Consider the following 20,600-nt stretch of genomic DNA (forward strand, 5'->3'; position numbering starts at 1 on the left):
GTGTGCAAGATATTCCAATTCACACTAGATGCAGCCTAAACCAGTTTGATTCAGTTTCTATTATTTATATACTTTACTTTTAAATGTTACAAGCTTGTCTACTTATAATTACGAAAAGAAGTATGTTGAGAAATTTCAAACATTACATGTTGAAAATAACATTGCACAGCATAAAAAATATTTGCTCTAATCTGGCATCTAATGTTGAAACACTTTCACAGAAAGGATATTGCATGCTTGGTTTCGCTGTAACAAATTTCCAAAATTTTAAAAGAGTTCTGACATGACAGCGTCTTAAACACTTCATGAAGTAATAAACATTCTTATATTTTTATGTCCAAACCAAAGCTAGGTTAGTCTTTCCTGGTCTGCCCTTTATGTGATGAGCAGTTCAAATGCATTCTTAATATGGGCCTATATAGCAAAATACCCTTGCTATATGAGCCTATATAGCAAAATACCCTTGCTATATGAGCCTATATAGCAAAATATGAGCACATTGCCTGTTTGCAGGTTTAAAGCTTAACTAAAAATAGGTAATACTGTATGCAAAATTTAAAAAGTTTTGATGAAATAAAATGTTGAAATCAACTACTAAACTTTACTGACTTGCAAGGCGGCAGTATCGCACAAAGGCAGCACATAATAGACAAAATTGACCTTGATAAAAAATGAATGAAGTAAAACCTATAAACCCGTACAAGAATTGGGAACAGTTGCCCCTGCCAAGCTATTAACAAAAATGGTGTCTATATATATAATTATATATACATAAATATCAGCGTTTGTTTGTCTTTTTGTTTTCAAGCCTGTCTCCAGTAATAGGAACTAAAATCTAGCAATGAACAATCCATATTCCACTGGATTTGAATTCGCGACACAAATTTGAAAACGCGAGCGCCGGACCACAAGGCTAAGCCATTCTTATTATTGTCATCTATTTAATCTACTGTATCCATATCGCAATATCGCAATAAATGGGGAAGCACTTTTTATTGCTAATATTACCTATTGCATTTGTATTTCTTTTTAAATTTTTCTAAAAGCCGTTCAATTTCATTAGGAATTTTTGAATGGGGCGCTTCAATTTCAAATATCCCGTTACTAGCTTTAATTTCCAGTTCTTCCTTATGGCTATCGCTATAAAAGTTAAATTTAAACTTTAACACGTGGACTGTTGTATTATCTCAAGTAGAAATTGCATTTACATTCTCTTTTCGATCGATCAGACAAAGTACCCTAGAAAACCAGTCCGATTTCTCATTTGCGAGATAGCCAGTATGGAGAGGTACTAGTATCGTCGCATTCAAAGTTTTGATGGATAGCACATGTTACAGCAGTAGCATTTTTATACACACATACTTCTATACGCGAATTGTTATTATTGATTCAACATACTCAGGATTTTTTGCTTGTTTTCTCAGTTCGTAATAATTGTATCAATACCAAATAATTTGTCGTTGTAAACATTGTATCAAAACAGACTATCTAGTTTATTTATGGCTTACTATTTATTTAACATTTAAACAACTTTACAGTTGTTTTACTCTTTTCTTAATTTATTTGAATACCACTAATCACTTTTCATGTGATATGAAATTTAAAATTTAGAATGATAAATATTGTATTCGTTAAATAAATATCAATTTTCCGTCCAAAGACTTTTTTATTACCAGGGCAACGGTAGATATTGCGCTAGTAGTAACAGAAACCTGGGAGTAGAGTATAGTAGAGATAGTGACACCAGCCAAGTCGAAAGCTGTTGAGTTGACACGTTAGGAGGAAGAAAATGGTGGAGAAACTGACAAATGATAACATACTGACAGGATTGATAGCCAATATTTCTACAAGAGATATTGGTATGGGCAGTCAAGTGTTTAGATTTGTACCTTTTACGATACATTACAGCAATCTGAACCAGTACATTCAGATCACTAGACCTACTTCACCGAACCATTAGAAAGAAGGGGTGTAGTGCCATACTACTCTGTGTCCTGAACCACGCACACAAGCTCTGCATTGAAAAAAAAACAACATTTAACAAGTCACCTTTGCATGCACTTCTTTTGTAGTGTTAGAGTTGTCATCTCTCTTCACCCGTTGTTCCTTGCCAGATTCCTCTGTGTAGAGTACAACAAGAACTGTTTCTATCCGCTTTATCTCGAGGCCTGTTAGAGATCGACTCCTTTCGGCTAAAGCTTAAAAAGTGGAAATAAAAATAATGAACTGGAGTAGAGACTCAACGGGGCCTAGAAGCTTCTGGAATCTTCTTTTATATCAGCCAATGAATGCTTAGAAAATTGTTTAGATCAAAATAACATATAGAATGTTAAGAACTACTTTAGACAAGATGTAAAGATGGGCTATTGAAGTATTCCGTAATAATTACATTGAATTGAAAAACGCTGTCCTTGTAATAATTTTTACTATAATAAGAGTTGTGTTCATTCGTTCTTCTGAAATTATGCTAAGAATATTAAAAAAGTCTGCCTTACACAAAAATCAAACTCAAATACTCCATGTTGAAGACAGGTGCACTATCAACTACATCACTAAACCACCTCACTGAATATTTGAGCACATAATTATTACACCTAACAATCTCTCACGGCGCACAGACTTCCAGGGTAGTTAGTAGTGATGAGAATTTTAGGTCTGATAGGCGTGTCCACTACTCCTTATGTCTACTATCTATCATATTATAAAACTCTGATCATGCCTGAAAGTGCCACACTAAACAGATAACAAAAGTGGCTATTGGCTAATTAAATTGCTTCATAAAAGATTGCTTTGCTCTGAATGTTAACCAATGACATTCAGCTTGGGATACTGAAGCTCTACTACTCGCGCAAATCAGCTGCATCTGAAAGTTCAAGAATAATCAATATTCTTAGAATCTTTATTATCATAAGAGCGATGTTCTGAAACATTGAAAAATTCTGCGACGTTAATAAATTAATAAATTTTAAACTTCAATAAATGCTTTCACGATGGAAGAGTTATAAGAACAGACTCTCTACTTATTTAACGTGTAAAAGTAGGTCAACTTCAAGTTATATCAGACTCAATCGGCCATCTTGAAACTCTTGTTTTGAGTATAAATGTGCCACAATCTATTTAATTAATAGCTCGAGAATCCGTCTTCGCATGTATTAAGGATAATTTCCCTCAAAGAATGTGTTCATAGAATTTTGTCATGAAACTATCAGAGTTAAAAATGAAAGTAGGATAGCCATGCTTAACGCTAGTAATTGTTAAGAAGAAAAACATCAAAAACTACTCAAGGTTAAAAAATAAGTACATAACACAGTAGACACAACAGAAAGTTGTTCAGTAAGAAAGGGATCACTGCGGAACTAAGATCAAACACCAACCTTAGACCTTCATCTAGTCAGCAATGACAAAACTGTTAAACTATTATAGTGATTGCAATTTATGGTCTCTGATGAGGTGAGATTAAACAGTAGGGCTAATTACTGACTCAATTAGTATGAGCTGATCGAGGGCACTCATTCCTAATAATGACTGTGAGATGGATTGAAATCGATACAACGCGTTTTGCGCATTTTCTATAAAGTCTACTGTTAGCTTGACCTACAAGGTGTGTTTGACGCACAGTGACAAGAAAAAACAAACATACCAAATTGCAACCAGTAGCTTTTATTAGCCATAGGAAAGGTGAAGGGATTGATAGCAGAGGTGAAGGTATCCTCATTAACATCACTGGTAAGACTGGTGATGATCTTAGAAATTTCACTGACAATGGTGCTATTGGTAATACTACCGGCTGCACTTGTGGTAATACTACCAGCAGCACTTCTGGCAATGCTCATATTGATGGTAGCATTAGTTTTTTGACTGCGAGTAGTTCTAGTTCTCTCAGTGGTTGTGCTGGTGGTAGAAGCAATAGAAGTGGTACCAGGGGTCGGGCTAGTTCTTTTATCAGCATTGGTAAGAATGGTGGTACTAGGAGTGGTACTTGGAGTGGTAGTGGCAGGGGTACTAGTGGTGATACTTGGAATAGTACTACGAGTGGTACTTGTGGTAGTACTACTGGTCGTAGTTGAGGTAGTACTAGTAGTGGTACTCACAGTGGTGCTACTAGTGATGCTAGTGGGCGTAGAACTAGTATGTCTGCTTGTGGTTGGCGAAACGGATGTCTTGTGATCAGTTTTAGAGCTTACAACAGCTGATGAAGGTTTTTTCGTAGGCTGTAAAGAAAAAGTAGATTGAGTAACAGGTGATTCATCCTTCCACACTTCCAAACCTGTAGTTTTTAAGCGATATTGGGTAGAGCCAGGAGCGGAAAACCACAACCGATTTGGATGAGAAACAGTTGATTGCGAGGCAGCCATCTAAAACATCATGAGCATCAGCAAACAGCATCATCTGAGCATTTTAACCGTGATCAAGTTTTGTCGATTTTAATCTTGAAACATCTTGGCAGTCAGATCACCTCAAACACCAAAAACAATTGCAAATGATAGATGAATACCGATACTTTCTGATAAAATCTAATAAAGTTTTGTGAAAGTTCATCTCTAACATGTCCCAAGATATAACTTGGGACAAATATAAAAACGTATCATAAAAATACTATTAAAAAAGTTTAATGTATCTTTATATCAAACGGACCTTAGAAGAGGTGGTCTGAAATAAATGACCAGCAGAAAGAAAGTGGATTACATCTTGACTGTCACAACTCCCCGCTCTCAGGCTATAGCTTTCCCTTCTTGACATTCCATAGACATTCTGTAACACAATTTGCACCCCAATAACTGAAATACCTTGTGCGCCTTATAGCACTACTTTCGGTCTGCCATATCGGACATTCATCTGCAATGAAGTTGTCAACACTTGAAAAGAGGGGTGACAATGCCAAAGTCTACACAGCATGCAGAAATGGTACAGAACAAACTAATTTTCTGGAATAAAATGTTATCTCTTCGCGAGATATTTTATAATCGCCTGAGACGCTTGTTCGTGTCGTTAAAGTTTTACTTGTTAAAAGTTTTAATAATTCTATCAGAAAGTGCTGGTATTTTTCTATTATTCATCGTTGCTTTTGATTAGTTTTGATGTTTGAAGTGATTTGACTGCTGGGATGTTTCAAGATTAAAATCAATAGAACTTCATAGCGGTTAAAACACTCAGATCAGACAAGAAACGATTACGGCATTTATAGTTGCAAAAAGACCGATGGAATAACGATGCCCAATGCTGTAATTGAAACGCGGTAGCCCATATTAACTGTTGCACCGATAGGAAGTGGCGACATCATTTTGCATGTCTTTTTCTTCTGAGCGTTTTAACAGCGATAATGTTTTGCCGATTTTAATCTTGATACATCTTGAAAGTCAGATCTGCTCAAACATCAAAACAATCACAAATGATGGAAAAATACCGATACCTACGGGAACAATCTACTACAATATTGTGCAAGTTCATCTTTAACACATGTCGATCACAAAGGTCGATGACAAAGGTAAAGCATTGCTGTTATATTAATGTAAACTCACCATAGACGACTAAATAAAGAGTTTGATGCTCTGGGTAAATTAATCTTATAGCGTCTTTTTTGCTGTTTAGATTTTTAACAAGTCATGCTCAGAATAGCCTAAAAGAGTGTTATCATCAGGGCAACTTGTCGGGGTTGTGTTTCCTTCGAGAAAGTTAGAGTTGGAAAAGCTTCTAGTATGTTTACGATTTGAACTCTGCTCTTACAAAAACTACACAAAGCCAACTCAACACCGACTATGCACAATGTGTCACATTTTTAGCCAATGAAATACAACATTGATATCCATTCTAGTTTAACCGCTTATCAGCATGAACTCAAAGATGAGTCATTCAATTGCTACATGCTATGTGCATGTATGAGCAACCGTTACAGTAAATATACATGTATGTATCCAGATTTTTCCAAAAACAATGCTTGCAGTTTGATGCGGCGTGAGAGACCATGATGAGTAATGATTACATGCACAATTATTCCAAATCGTAGCAAGGTGGCTGCGTGGTTTAGTGGTGGTGCGCTTGGCTTAACATCCGTGCATCCAAATATACGATTTGATTCATGTGAGGTGCAATCTTTCTTTTTAACTCCCAGATGTGAGGACGGGCACGGCTCTTATTATAGTAAAGATTAGCCAAATGCCCGGTGTTGCACGGGTAATAAAAACAGCTTATAAAAAGTAGCGGGTAAAGGAGTTGCCATTGGCTAATTTGAGTTAGCTAGTATACGAATTGCTAACTTACTAATAAGTGTTGTGAGAGCAAGCTTTAGTAACATTGCGGGTAACACAGAGTCGCTATGCTTATTTTAACCCGAATAATAACTATCTGCCCAATAAATCAATCAATCGTATCCTGTGTAGCTTAATGAATTTGTTTGTAGCCTTGCCAACGGGAGGTTCAGAAATCAAATCCTCAGTGACATGGATTTTTATTGCTGGATTTTATTGCTATAACTGGACATAGAGAGAACAAAAAGACAAAAATACAAACACGGTGATTTATATATAGATTAGTCATTGCCAAAAGGTTATGCTTTTAAATCTTCCTGGTGCAAATGCAAGTTAATATGCACCATGAAAAACAATCTTATCACTCACATAATTATGTGAGAATTTTTATTGCAACTCTTCTAATAGATATTGCTAATAACTTCAAGTCTGTAGTACTGCTTCATCAATGTGAGCAATACTACATCATGAATGTAGTAGTTTTAGAATCAGCTAAGTTTTGTAGCAGCTGATGTTTCATTTTGTTTTTTATCAAAGTGTTTAAGTATTAAAAACAGTGCGTGTTTTGCCAAAGCTTTCCTTTTTAGCTGGATTAAAATATGGAAACAACCAATGTTGTCAATTGGTTTCTATACATGTATACTTGAAGTGAACATTTAAAATGCGGAGTTGACAGCTCACTATACAGACCAGGGGAAGTAGATCTAATGAGGTTTTGAGATAAATTCAAGCATGCGCAATACATTACTGTATTTGGTTGATATGATTCTCCTGTCATACTTTTATTGAGTGATTAGATGACACCTAGCTGGTGACACCTAACTGGTGACATCTAACTGGTGACACCTAACTGGTGACATCTAACTGGTGACATCTAACTGGTGACACCTGACTGGTGACACCTAACTGGTGACATCTAACTGGTGACACCTAACTGGTGACATCTAACTGGTGACAGCTAACTGGTGACATCTAACTGGTGACACCTAACTGGTGACATCTAACTGGTGACATCTCATGACTACTCAACTATGAGATGTCATGAGATGGCATATAATGACATTACTCATGACATACACCACTCATGACTACGCTTGCTTAGCATGTCACCGGATGACATTTTACCAACACGTTGATCTACGGTAATTGCTCTTTTCTTTGCGACTCACCTTTCGCAGTTTCAGTGCTTCGCGACTAAAATATTTTTTGTTGAAATTAAAAAATACACAAAAATTAATTTCTCTCTCATACTCTGACCTAGTAAGAATCTTTAGTGAGCATCAGTATGCTAACAGCAGTCACCATTCGCTATTTTCGTGCCAACTTCTTTCCCACAATAGATCCAGTTAATCACGCGTGAATATTCAGACCGGATGAGGTCTGAGCTACGCCTGTACTACATAAGCGCATTCTCTGGCTTAAAATACTGAGACTCAAGTTGAAATACAAACTGAATGTCAATCAAGATAACTTCAATTTTCTTACCTATTATATAGGAAATAAATATAATATTTTAGAGAGCGGTCCAGGTGTTCAGATGTTAAAATTTTGACTCATACACATATTTCAAAAAGTCATTTCTATTTCACGGATTTTTACTTATCGTGAGGGACCACGGAAAATTGGGAATTACCCCACCCAGCTATCGAGCACTTGTTTAGCGTGTCACCATCGCCAGACACTATATGATTACCATAATACGCTAGAATGATGGGGAGAGGGCTGATAGGTGTCATTCACGTATACAAACCAGCATGAAGGAAGCTTGTTTGACATGCCATAACCTGTGGACTCCATGGGAAAGTTTCAAGCTTAGCATAGACATGGAGGGATTGGTGTATGGTACAGTCTGCCACTCATACTCAGATATCTCGAGAGCTGCTCCATCTAATTGTAGACCATCTAGTAAAGAGGGAAAAATGAGTAATGACATGAAAAACTATATAGCTGAAGTTAATATAGCTATAGCTATAGTTGACCTTGTGATAATAGTTCATGTATTAGCTATAGAATATCGTTAAAGAATAGATAAAGCATAATATTATTATGCTTTATTAGTTATCTTGAGGTGTTGACTGATGTTCTAAAAAAAGAATCAAGGAGATTGACCCACTAGAAGCTGAGATATAGCCAGCCAAACACAGGTCTACCTAATAACGAATCAGAGGAAAACCCTTCGAAAATCCCGAGAACTGTGACGTATGAAATCGACTTATTGGTAATGTGCCGGAGTTGCGCACCCTTACCGCCGTTACGTATAATGATTGTTTTAGGCTACGAGATGTGAAACGCTTCTCGCGATAGTAAAGAATTTACAGGCTAGCTCTGGTTTCTCAGGTAAATCAAGCAAACATTGTGTGGTAAAGGCATTTGCCCACAACCCCTCGCCATGATTTTTCAAAACAGAAGAGCAGATTTTGACTATTGTGCTTCAAATTTTAACTCGATCTCCACGGATATGCTCCAAAGATCCTCTGTTCAACGAACGGCGCGTGTATAGTCTATATGCGACATCCGCGATTAGCAGTTTGTTTAGACTAAGAAATGGGAATGTAAATTTTTGTTCATTCATCATTTTTCTACTGTGTACCTACTGCAGCATTCAGTTGATTTTCATGATTATCATCACTATTAACAGACTGTAAGTTCACTACAGCCATAATTTTAAAATGAATAACTTGACCGTGCTGCTATTGCTGTAAAAAAAGAAAACGATAACTTTTGATTTGATTTTTCTATTTATCTATTATTTTATCTATGATTATTTTTATGATTAATATAATAATCATAATGCATATTATACAAAATAATAATATAACTGCCTCTAGAATAAATAATGTAACTAATAGAATTTGTAGAAAATTCTAAAATGATAACCGAGATTGATGATTGATATAATTGATTCCATTTATTAGCTATACATGTAGTTAAAAAAATCTGAACAGCGCTAAAGATGAGTCTGAATAAAGAAGCTAAGTAGGAGAACAACAAAACTGAGCTGAACTAGCAAGATAGCGACCTAACTAACTAAAGATAGCGAAATGTTGCGAAATAATAGATGCGTGTAATTATTTTATGCTAAAACTAATCTACACGTCAGAGGGACTGGTTTGGAATTCTCAGGGCAATAATTGTTAGGCCCAATTTGATTGTTCTATACTTCCAGGGATTAAACCAATTAAAATGCTGTGCTTGTTATAGGAGAGCGCATTAGTTGGCTTATTTGACCAATGGCACACAAGTCAATTTCATACGTCATATATTGATGATTACCGAAACACTTATGTTTTTTGGTAGACCCGTGTTTGGCTGGCTATATCTCAGCTTCTGGTTGGTCAATCTCCTTGATTCTTTTTTTAGAACATCAGTCAACACCTCAAGATAAATAATAAAGCATAATAATATTATGCTTTCTCTATTCTTTAACTTGTCTTAACACTTAACATAACAGAACTTAGAGGGTCACTTACACCAAATTTTAAGATATTTTATCAAAAAGTATTGACATTTTTCATTTGAGACATTTGACATCATTTGAGATTTCGTTTGACGCTTTGGGTAATCTGATTGCCAGGATGTTTTAATATTAAAATCGACAAAACTCTATTGCAGTTAAAACGCTCGGAAGAAAAAGATGTGCCAGACTTCCTTGTCAATACTCATATGCCGATAGTCATGCGTATTGTTTATAAGTAACTAGCTGAATTACCCGTGTTCGGGAACAGATTTAGGTAAAGCAATAGTTTTATTGAGAGTTGTCTTTCATACCGTAAAACAACTCCAAATATGCAATCTACTGAAATTTTTGTGCTGATCTGACTGCATACACATATGCAGTTGTACATGTCAATAATGTTGGAGAGCCCATTGGAGATATGCAATGTGTTTTACAGCTAGTCTACAATGCATCAGTCTCGAACTACTCAAATCGGCATTGTCCTAATTTTGTACACAGAACTGATAATGAAATTGACATTGCTAGGCAAACTGACGCCGTTCAAACTGGCAGTATGGAAAAGTTTTACATATTTTAAGAAATTCTAGAAAATATTTTGCTGTTGCACTGCTTAGCTATCGCCAGCTTTTATTGAATTGAGACTTCTGCATGCTTGAAACACTAATCATGACTCACCAGTTCTTCGTCTATAGCCTGTGTTTTGACATGGTATATACAAACTGTGCAGCAGTAATGCGGTTGTTGATAAAATTTATTATCAATAAAATCTACTATATAAACTACATATATGGCCTCTCGCCTTTTCAACGTAAGGCGTTACATCTGGAGCATTTTTGGACATTCGTCCCATAAAAAAAATTCAACCCTATACTGTGTTGCATGACTGTAGTCAAGCGCGAAGTTTTCTGTCCATACACGGCGCCTGGTAGCAGCTGCTGTAGTTAGTGCATCTCGCTGTTGTCACCGTTTCATCCGCTCCGAAAATTCAGCTCAGTGAGCAGCTTTTGTAGCTAGTGCATCATGTTCTTGTCGCCGCTGCATCCGCTCGGAGGTTTCTGCACGTCTGGCTGATGTAGCGGCTGCTCTGAGCCGTTTGAGTTACTGCTGGGGTCGGTCTAGTAGTCTCTGCACTTCTAGCGGCTGCAGCATCTATTCTGGCCTGCTCTCGATGTACCCGTGTTTGTTTGGCGGTTTCTGCTCTTCTAGCAGCTGCAGCAGCAGTTCCGTTTCGTTGTGGGCGTAGCTGCGTTTGCTCTGCAGTTTCTGCTCGTCTTGCTGCTGCTTCGCAAATTCGATCTCTCTCTATGGGAATCAATCTGTTTTTGCGTTTGGGCAATAGGCTTTTTGGAAGGCATCGTACTGCTTCAAGCATTTCTAACATTGAATGAGATGGTGTGCTTTTTGTAATATACGCTGCTCGCTTTCTTCTCACCGCTGCCTATCGCCAGGCTCGGAGTGCCCGTGCAAGTTCTGTAGTTTCTGTAGTTCTCGTAGCTGAAAAAAAAGTAAAAGTAACTCAGCTGCGGAAGGAAATGAACATGTTTATTATCACAAACAGTGGCAAATCCAACGTTTTCAACCCTTTCACTGAAGTAGACTCTCTCATGCGTTTGCTATGGTCGACCGCCATAGACACATTTTTGCAACTTTCCCAGCAATTGCTAGTAACTGAATTTTATTATTCGTTAAAAACATAACCAATGATTTTTAAAACTTGTATGAAGTGACAGTGTTGCCCAAAGATTTCTCTATAAAATTAGCCTAAAATTTAATTTTAAATCTTTGTTTGAGAATTTCCAACTTAACCACTTCGGGTGCATGCACCGCTATAGCGGCTTCGAGTATATTCTTCTCAAGTTCATTAGCCAGTTTTTAGGCTTTGCGTAGTTGCATTACTCATCCATCTATATTTAGAGCCTGCTTACAGTTACACTCTATCTACAAAGCTAAGCATGACCTTCAGACATGTTTGCAGACATCGGACTGGTCAAACAGCTATGGTCAAATGAAAGAATTTCGAGTAATTTGGGTTCAAAGTTCAACATCTCGATCAGTTAGTAGCAACGCGTAGTAGTTAGTAGTTGATGCGTATAGGCTTCAATTCAGCGATAGAAATGGCAGACTTCCAGTAGAGTGGTGACAAAGATAAGTTAACACCTATGGAAGAGACTGTAGATTGCATTGTATACACAGTATGTTTTAATCGTTTGTTATTATATATAGTTTTATACATTTTCATGCTACCCTTATTAGTCAAAAATGTTCGTAGAACACGAATTTTAATAAAACCGCTATTTCATGCTACTTTCAATATTTATTATTTTTAATTTTTGAAATAAAGATAATACGATCAGATACAGAATTTTCTTTGCTTTCCAAAAGTATAGGTGTTCTATGTAAAAATGTGAGTGCTTCTACGGTTAAAATGACTTTTGTTGACCCATGTCATAATCTGTAGAGCATCATGATTTAATTGTACCTGAATGCGAAATTGGATTATGCAATTGTACCCGAAGTGGTTAAAACAACCATTTTTGTGTAAGTTTTGAAAATGCCATCGAGCTAGAAAACAATTACTTATGTTGATGACATAGCTGACTCAGATTTTTGTGATTACACATATAATTAAAATAGCAATAGCAGTAATAGCAATAACATAGTAAATAGCAATAACATACAACAATATAACCTCTTCGATGTAGAAATTTAGTAGGTAAAACGCAGTAGCAGTACCCGTGCAAGTTCTGTAGTAGCTGTAGTACTCGTAGCTGAAAAAGAATAAAAGTAACTCAGAACAAAGTGAACATGTTTACTATCACTAACAGTGGCAAATCCAACGTTTCCAACCCTTTCACTGAAGTAGACTCATTTATGCGTTTTCTATGGTCGACCGCCGTAGACACATTTTGCAATTTTACCAGCAATTGCTAGTAACTGAATTTTATTATTCGTTGATAACATAACCAACGGTCTTTAAGACTTTTATAGTAGTGACAGTGTTGTCCAAAGATTTCTCTATAAAATTAGCCTAAAATTTAATTTTAAATCTTCGTTCGAGAATTTCTAACTTAAAAACAAAGATTTTTTGTGCGAGTTCATTAAATGCGTCTGAGTTAAAAAACAAATAACTACTTATGTTGATGACACATGACAGATAATTAAAATGCACAAAATATAGATACAACGATTTTTTGTATAGCAGTGCTTGTTAACATGTTGGCAAAATAAAATATATAACCAAAACAAACAGTATAGATGGAGTTTGAAATTGAAAAAAAAAATCGTATACATATTGCAATATCGGCAAAATGGCTGGCAGTAGGCCGATAGCTAAATTTGTACACGGATGCAAGTGAAAGGTTTATGTAGTGGAAGTGTGGCAATTCATAGACAATACAACATTGATTAAGAAATGCCTACCTTTTTTATGTAGAAATGTAGTAGGTGAGAACTGCGTTTTCCCGTGACCGCAAGAAATCAACATTCGTGTGACCTTCTCATTACACGTTGGCAGTAAATATTAATCGCATGTAAATTACTATTCATTAATCTATTTTATTTAATTATTAGTACATTTGTATAGCTGTATAGGCTGCCGAACTCAGAATGGTGCTTTCTCAAACGGCCGCAATTTTGCTGTTCCGAACGCGCCAATGTCGTTGGGCGCCGTAAAGAGGCGCGCTAACCAGATATGACGTGCTCTGTGTAAAACTATGAATACCGTAGGTTATGTATAGTAGAGGCGTGTACTAACCAGAGAATCCCGTTAACGCGCCCTAGATACCTAGTAGCGGCTAATAGTCGGAAAAGTACGGTACTCTATAAGGCGGACACACAATCAATCAATCACACACACACACACACAACGATTGCCGTTTATATAGTAGATAATTTTACAGCCTCATTAGCATCAGGTACACAGGTGACTCATGACTCAGGTACTCATATTTAGAAAAAAATGGGACAAGTTCTAACCTAACCTATCTTTAACTCACTTGAAGCATCTATAGTAGAGTTGCCCCGATTTTGGTATCGGAATCGGTATCGGTGCCGATATGAGTGTCAAGTATCTGAATCGGTATCGGCCGATCTTTTCTTAAAAAATCTGAACCTTCCGATGCTTTTTACAGATCAACCATTTAGCAGAAAACTGTATTTTAGCCTGCTATACTAATAAAAAATCATCAGCTGTAAGCTTCTTACTTTTACTTAATGAATTTCAGGCCTGCCACACAATTTATTTCATGTCTATAGCCTGATCAACACAGCGAAGGAAACTTTTTAGCCAGAACGTAAACAAAAAGTGTGGTATTTCCCAATTACAGCGATAGGTTTTATTGCAAGCAATCATGAACAAGATAACAAAAATGGGAAACAAGAACGCAGTGTAATATTTCTATTTACTAGCATTACGAAAGTAATTTAAACAGTCGACGCATAAAGTTATCTATTACTCTCTTGATCCTGACGATACAATGAATCGTTTGTATTGTACAAAAAACGGTAACCCCAGTGGCGTATCGGTATGTAGCCTGTCCTCCAACATCTGTTGCAAGGGAATCCCCCCTTCAGTACGCTTGGCTACATTGATAATAATGGAAGAAAAGAGACGTCTTACTGAGATAATTGAATCACCAACGGTTTTTAAAAGAAACATTGATTTGCTCTAAACTTGTACAGGCACAGCAGTTCATCCAACAATAGAAGAGGGACTTCGTTATCACAGATAGAACTGTACCACTAAAAGTAATTACCTTTATTTACAAATTACAAGAAACATGGACTGTTTTGTTACTACATGCACGGTATGTCAGTATGTGAATATGTATATATTTTTTCCATAAATGCAAACAATTAAATACAATAATATTCATGTTTTCTTTGCATTATGTTTGTATTTGCATAATAAATTGAGCTACTATCTATGCAACACAAAAGATCTGAATCGGTATCTGAATCGGATTATTTTTCAATTAGGATCGGTATATCGGATCGGTATCTGAATCGGCTAGTGAATTTAGAATCGGGGCATCTCTAATCTATAGCAATGTATCTGAGACTATATTTAAAACTTATTCAAACAGTCATAAACGAATACAAAACAAAATATATGCCAGTAGAAACGCGTAACACTGCAACTTGAACACGATGGCCAATGTCATAACAATAGGAGCAAAAATGAAATTTGCTCCTATCGTTATGCTTCGTTTGATCACGTCGAAATTTGCTCTCGAGCAAAAATGAAATTTGCCGATTAAAATTGACATTAAGAATGTCAATTTTAATCTCAAAACATCTTGGCAGTCAGACTGCCTAAAACAACAAACAAAATCTCAATTGATAGAAATATATTTATAGTTTTTAAAGAACATTTTAAATATTGACCTGAGCAATACTTTGAGTGATGCACTGCTAAAAAGCGGTCAGTTTGGAAGTAAAAAATACTGGAAGGAACTCAAGCTATGAATGGGGCAACCACGGCCAAAACATTTTTGTTTGATTTGGTGAATTGAGACTACTTGCAACAATGCCTGTATAAGATTGCGCAACCAAATGTATACTTCACATTTAGGTGAAAGAACAACAAGGAATGATATATAAACGTAAATAAACCTCGCTGAGCCTTTTCGATAACAAGGACAAGGTAGTGGAGAAAGTTGCCTGTGTACCCAGCATCTGGTATTGTGATGACATGGTAGCTCATTTTCATATTAAGAGGAGCAACTTCTAACATGCTGGGGTCCCCAAACTCACCCTGAAAAGCCAACCAACAATACTATCGAGAGAATGACTTTGCTCTACCCACTGATGGGGGATATTAATGAATTGTTCAATTGACATTAGGCAAAGTCATTAGTTGATCAGCCAATGGCTTATTAGTAGTTAGCTATAAAACTTAAAATTAAGAACTGATTCTAATCAGGAAATGAAAAAGTGTTGTCAGCTGTAGGTAGGGATGAGTCATATAGTAACCTTGATTGATTATCGTCAGCAAACATTAACCTAAGCCAAAACTTTGACACATGAGAGGCGCTTTCCTATTTACACAAGACAAAAATAAGGATGCTCACATTCATGAGCGTGACAAGCATCATCCATTAAACATGATCTTACACAAGACTAGTAGATTTTATCGGATACTATTGATACTTTTCTACCATTCGCAATTGTTTTTGATGCTTCAAGTGATCTGACTGCCAGGATGTTTCAAGTTCAAAATCAACAAACCTTCGTCGCGGTCAAACGGTCAGAAGAAAAAGACTTGCTGAAGGACTAGTTGCTGTCGTTGCTATAGTTGATGTCAGCTAAATTGTGTTCAAGTCGCAGCATTATGCGTCTCTATTTTGTCCATATCTTTACACAATAGACATCATAATCGCAATTTCACTCGATCTGAGCGTTTTAACCTCGATCAAGTTTTGTCGATTTTAATCTTGAAATATCCTGACAGTCAGATGACCTCAACCATCGTAAACAAATGCAAATGATAGAAAAATATTGATACTTTCTGATAAAATCTAATAAGATTTTGTGAAAGTTTATCTTTAAGCAGCAAACCATTATACAGTAGATACTCCTATAACGTAAACTCTAGATAACAAAGAACTGATGAGAAGTTTTTGCTCCCACTACGTAAAAATTCCATATAGCATAAATTGTAAAATCAGGGTGAGTTCTGAAATTCGATTTGAATGGTAACCATCTGAACGCACATATGAAAACTATATCTATATTATACACAGCTTCCATGGCATAATAGTTCGTCGTGATAGATCGTCAGATGTGTCATAAAAACAAAAAATAGGTAGCTGCACAATTGTTGATAAATAGTTATAGGCGATCAATTGATGCAGATGTTACAACGTCAGTTTAACAATATAAATGTCATGAGTTGCAGTATGGTCAGAATATATCTTTTCTACTAACCTTGACCCCTGGTAGTCTAGGCAATACTACCTTTTTACTATAAAAAAGGTAGTATAGTTTTTTTACAGTAAAAATCTTTTTTGTTTTGCTTTGTTGTTTTTACTTTTTTACTTTGCCAAATAAACTTGTCAAATTTCACTTTGCCGAATAAACTTTTCTGTCTGAAAAATGAACAAATCGTTGTAAATGAGCATCGAAAACGTGCGCTCTCCATCAACTTGTGGTAAAATTACCATATTCACGATCTACAAAACCAGGGGAATTAATCGTTTATAAAAAGAGAAAAGTGGTCGGTGCAAGCCAATAATCTGCAGTTACGGCACAGTCAACAAATTGAAAAATCAAGTCTAGTTTTTCTTTTTTGTATAGCAAAAGGGGTGAGTTTGGAGAAAAATAATGGAAAAGAATAGACAATTTACATGTATTTTACTGTTCATTAAGTAAAATCCCTATAAAGTAAATATTCCTGGACCGAATCATGTATATTTTAGTATGCATACTATAAAAAGATATTACTAGGTTGACACGAATTCTGCAGGTGCTTGACCTTACTGTCACCTACTCACCCGGGCTGACCTTAAAAACTGTAGCACTTTAACAGGCCTGTCACTCCGAATGTAAACAGCGAGGTCTCGATCGACCAGCTCCAGAGTATAACTGCTTCCAGCAGAAGCCAACAGCAGCTTGTCCTTACTATGTGATGGAATGTAGAGCATCGTGTTGGGCATCGTACTCACAACTTTTACTAAATCAGGACTCAATTCCTGTTCAGTTTGCACTTGCCCCACTATATACTGAATTCCTAAAATATTAAAACTTTCATCTTTGAAGTGGTTAACAGCTTCACAACTGGAACATTTTAGTAATCTTTTAATGGTCACTTGAAGATAAACTTGGACAATTTTTTTAGTATATGCTAACAGAAAGTATCGGTATTTTTTATCAGTTACGATTATTTTTTATGTTTGATGTGATCTCATTACTAGAATGTTTCAAGATTAAAATCAATAAAACTTGATCGCAGTTAAAAAGCTCAGATCAATCGAAAGTGTGATTATGATGTCGATAGTTCCAAAGAGACCGACATAATAGATATTTGTAATGCTTCAATTTGAATGCAACAGCTGATGTCAACTATTATAGCAATGATATCAACTAGAAACGTCATTTCGAATGTATTTTTTCTGAGTGTTTTAATCACAGATCAAATTTTAGCGATTTCAACCTTGAAACATCCTGGCAATCATATCACCTCAAGCATCGAAAACAATCGCAAATAATAGAAAAATATCGAGACTTTCTAATTAATATAATCTGCAGAGATTATAAACTATTCCTCTTTAACTGGTTCACATAACAGTTAAAGATTGCCATTACCAATTGCAAATGACCGTATCACCCTACAAATGATCGACAATCCAACAAATTTATCTCAATGTTCACATACAGCTAGTAGTAAAATTACTAAACTGCTGATATGATGTTTGGCGGGAATAGAAAAAGAGTCTAGCCATGACTGAACCATTGTTGTTGCATAAAAAATAAAGTTGAAGCTCGGTACTTGAACGAATCCGAACTCGAAATTTGAGAATATATTGCTTCGGAATTAGAATGGCCAAAAGTGGGTCAAATGTTCAGCAGCATCAATCGAGTCAGCTTGTGAATGAAGACAGACCTGCACTCGGTGCATTGTGCACGAACTTGATTTTAAATTTTTTGTGACTTCATATTGTTAGACAGATTTTTATTAATCACGGGCTCCAACGTTTGCCCTGATGAAACGCCAGAAGGAAGAGCGTCAGAAAAGAGAGCTCATAGTGCAAAATGGAAATGGCATGCATATTTTATCATCATTCTTTAAATTTATTATTAGTGGGTATGTTATGATGTTTAAAAGCTTAATAAATTCATTATTTTTCCAGAAAGAAATATGTCATATTACGTTTAGGAACACATTATTTGCCACCTCTTTTTCCATATGGGAATAAATTGATTCAATGTTCAAACAATTCAGTATTAAAAAAAAATCTGGAACGCAGTATATTTGAGAACCGAGGTTTACAGATACCTGCGCTGGAAATATTAAGAGCTGAAACTGAATAAATAATATGTAAAAGTTTTCTCAGCCTGCTTTGATCACATCCATCAGCTTTGTGCCTACTGTACAATGGTAAGACATTGAGTTAAGGGGGACAGGAGCGGACAGAAAGCTTTTGAGCTGCCATAAAGTACACATAAGCGGACTAACAGCGACAAATCTCACCAGAGTATGCTGCCGGCAGCATTTGCTCATACAAATGATCACGGGAGGGCCCGAGTATGCCAGCAGCAGTGTTACCAGCAAAGACAGCAATTACTTTATCGCTATGAATCCTGGGACAGCAGATGTCAGATGAAGGTTTGATATTAGTTTTAGACAAAGCTTGTAAAATAGGATGAATGTTAACAAACATAAGACAAGGAAGTGCCCTGAAAGTTATTATGAAAGTTAAATAACAAACTGAAAAACGTTCATACAAAATTAAAGGTTTTAATTTGAACTAAAATAATATCTATACAGTATATATACTTCTCAAAGTTTGTTGTCTGTCCTATCTGTTTCCTTGTCTGTCCTATATATAGGTTGTAATATTGTAATATACTTTAACCTTACACGATAAATCGTACAGTAAATCTTACAGTAAATCTTACAGATAATCTTACAAATGTTTGTTGTAAAATGTGAAAATAATTACAATTATTAAATAGTTAGGTTTAGAAGGAAATATGTGTGTAAGCTAATACACAAAGCAGGCACTGATAGAAACTTTTGTGAAACGAGTGTTGAATGAACGTAATACTCGTCTGTTGAGGAAAGGAAATACAAAATAAATTTTTGAAAGAAACCAAAAAACAAAAGAAAAGCAAATTATGAGTATCTTATTACGTTAATTCATTTTTTACTTAATATATATAATAACAAGGCTGTAATTATGTAAATTATGCACTATAAAATATGTAATTGTTGATTGAAAAAATTGTAATGATTGAAAGTTGAATAACTAAGAGTACACCAGCTGACGATCAAAGTAGAACAAAGCAGAACAGTCAGAACAAAGCAAGGTAAACGATGGAATTACTGTGTACACTGCAAGCATGGGTGTATTAGAAGTTGTCTAACCTTACTTTTTCCAATATATTTAGAGTTATTTAAGGCTTTCTCTTCAGTAACTTCATTTACGAAGGATTTGATTATTGGATAAAGCGTACATACGTTGCAAGAATCTGGGACTGAGATTAAAAAAGTATAAGGAACAAAATGGCAGTGTAAACTAACTTTATGGAAATATCTGTATATTTTACTAATTCATCCATATCAGTAACTGTAAATACCATAATACATCAACAGCTGTAAGTAATTTTATATACTATTGTGATTTGTTTGTTTTTCTTATTTGTAGATAAAATTATTGTTCTTTTTTGCTTTATGAATCACCTATAAAGTGTCAAAACTCTATGCAATGACTGATCAGTTTCAAAATCTTGTTTTATAAGTATAGTCTCTGTAACCAAATTTACACATACCACAACAACGGGTTCACAGTATACAGGATCGTCAAACATTTTATTTGAGACATCAATAAAAACAGCAAACCTAAACTAGGGTTCAGATTAGCATGGATGAAAAAAAATTTCAAAGCATATTTCCATTTCATCAACCACCTGTAAACCACCACAAACCTCCATTCTGTTTAACCTTACATAGCCCAGAAAATAGCCACATTAACAGCTAAGCTTAGGAGGTTAGGCCCTATACAATGTAATTCAAATACACATGCATGAATGGAAACACTCCATCCTTGCAAGAAATTTTGCATGACAGCTGTAGCAGCTCTTGACACTTCTTGATGGCAAAGGATTTCTTTTCCAAATGTAAGAAGTATTACAAAAACTAAATTTGCTAAAAATTATCACGAGCCTAGTACAGACAT

This window comes from Watersipora subatra, chromosome 11 (genome assembly GCF_963576615.1).
Source record: "Watersipora subatra chromosome 11, tzWatSuba1.1, whole genome shotgun sequence".
Taxonomy (NCBI): Eukaryota; Metazoa; Bryozoa; class Gymnolaemata; order Cheilostomatida; family Watersiporidae; genus Watersipora; species Watersipora subatra.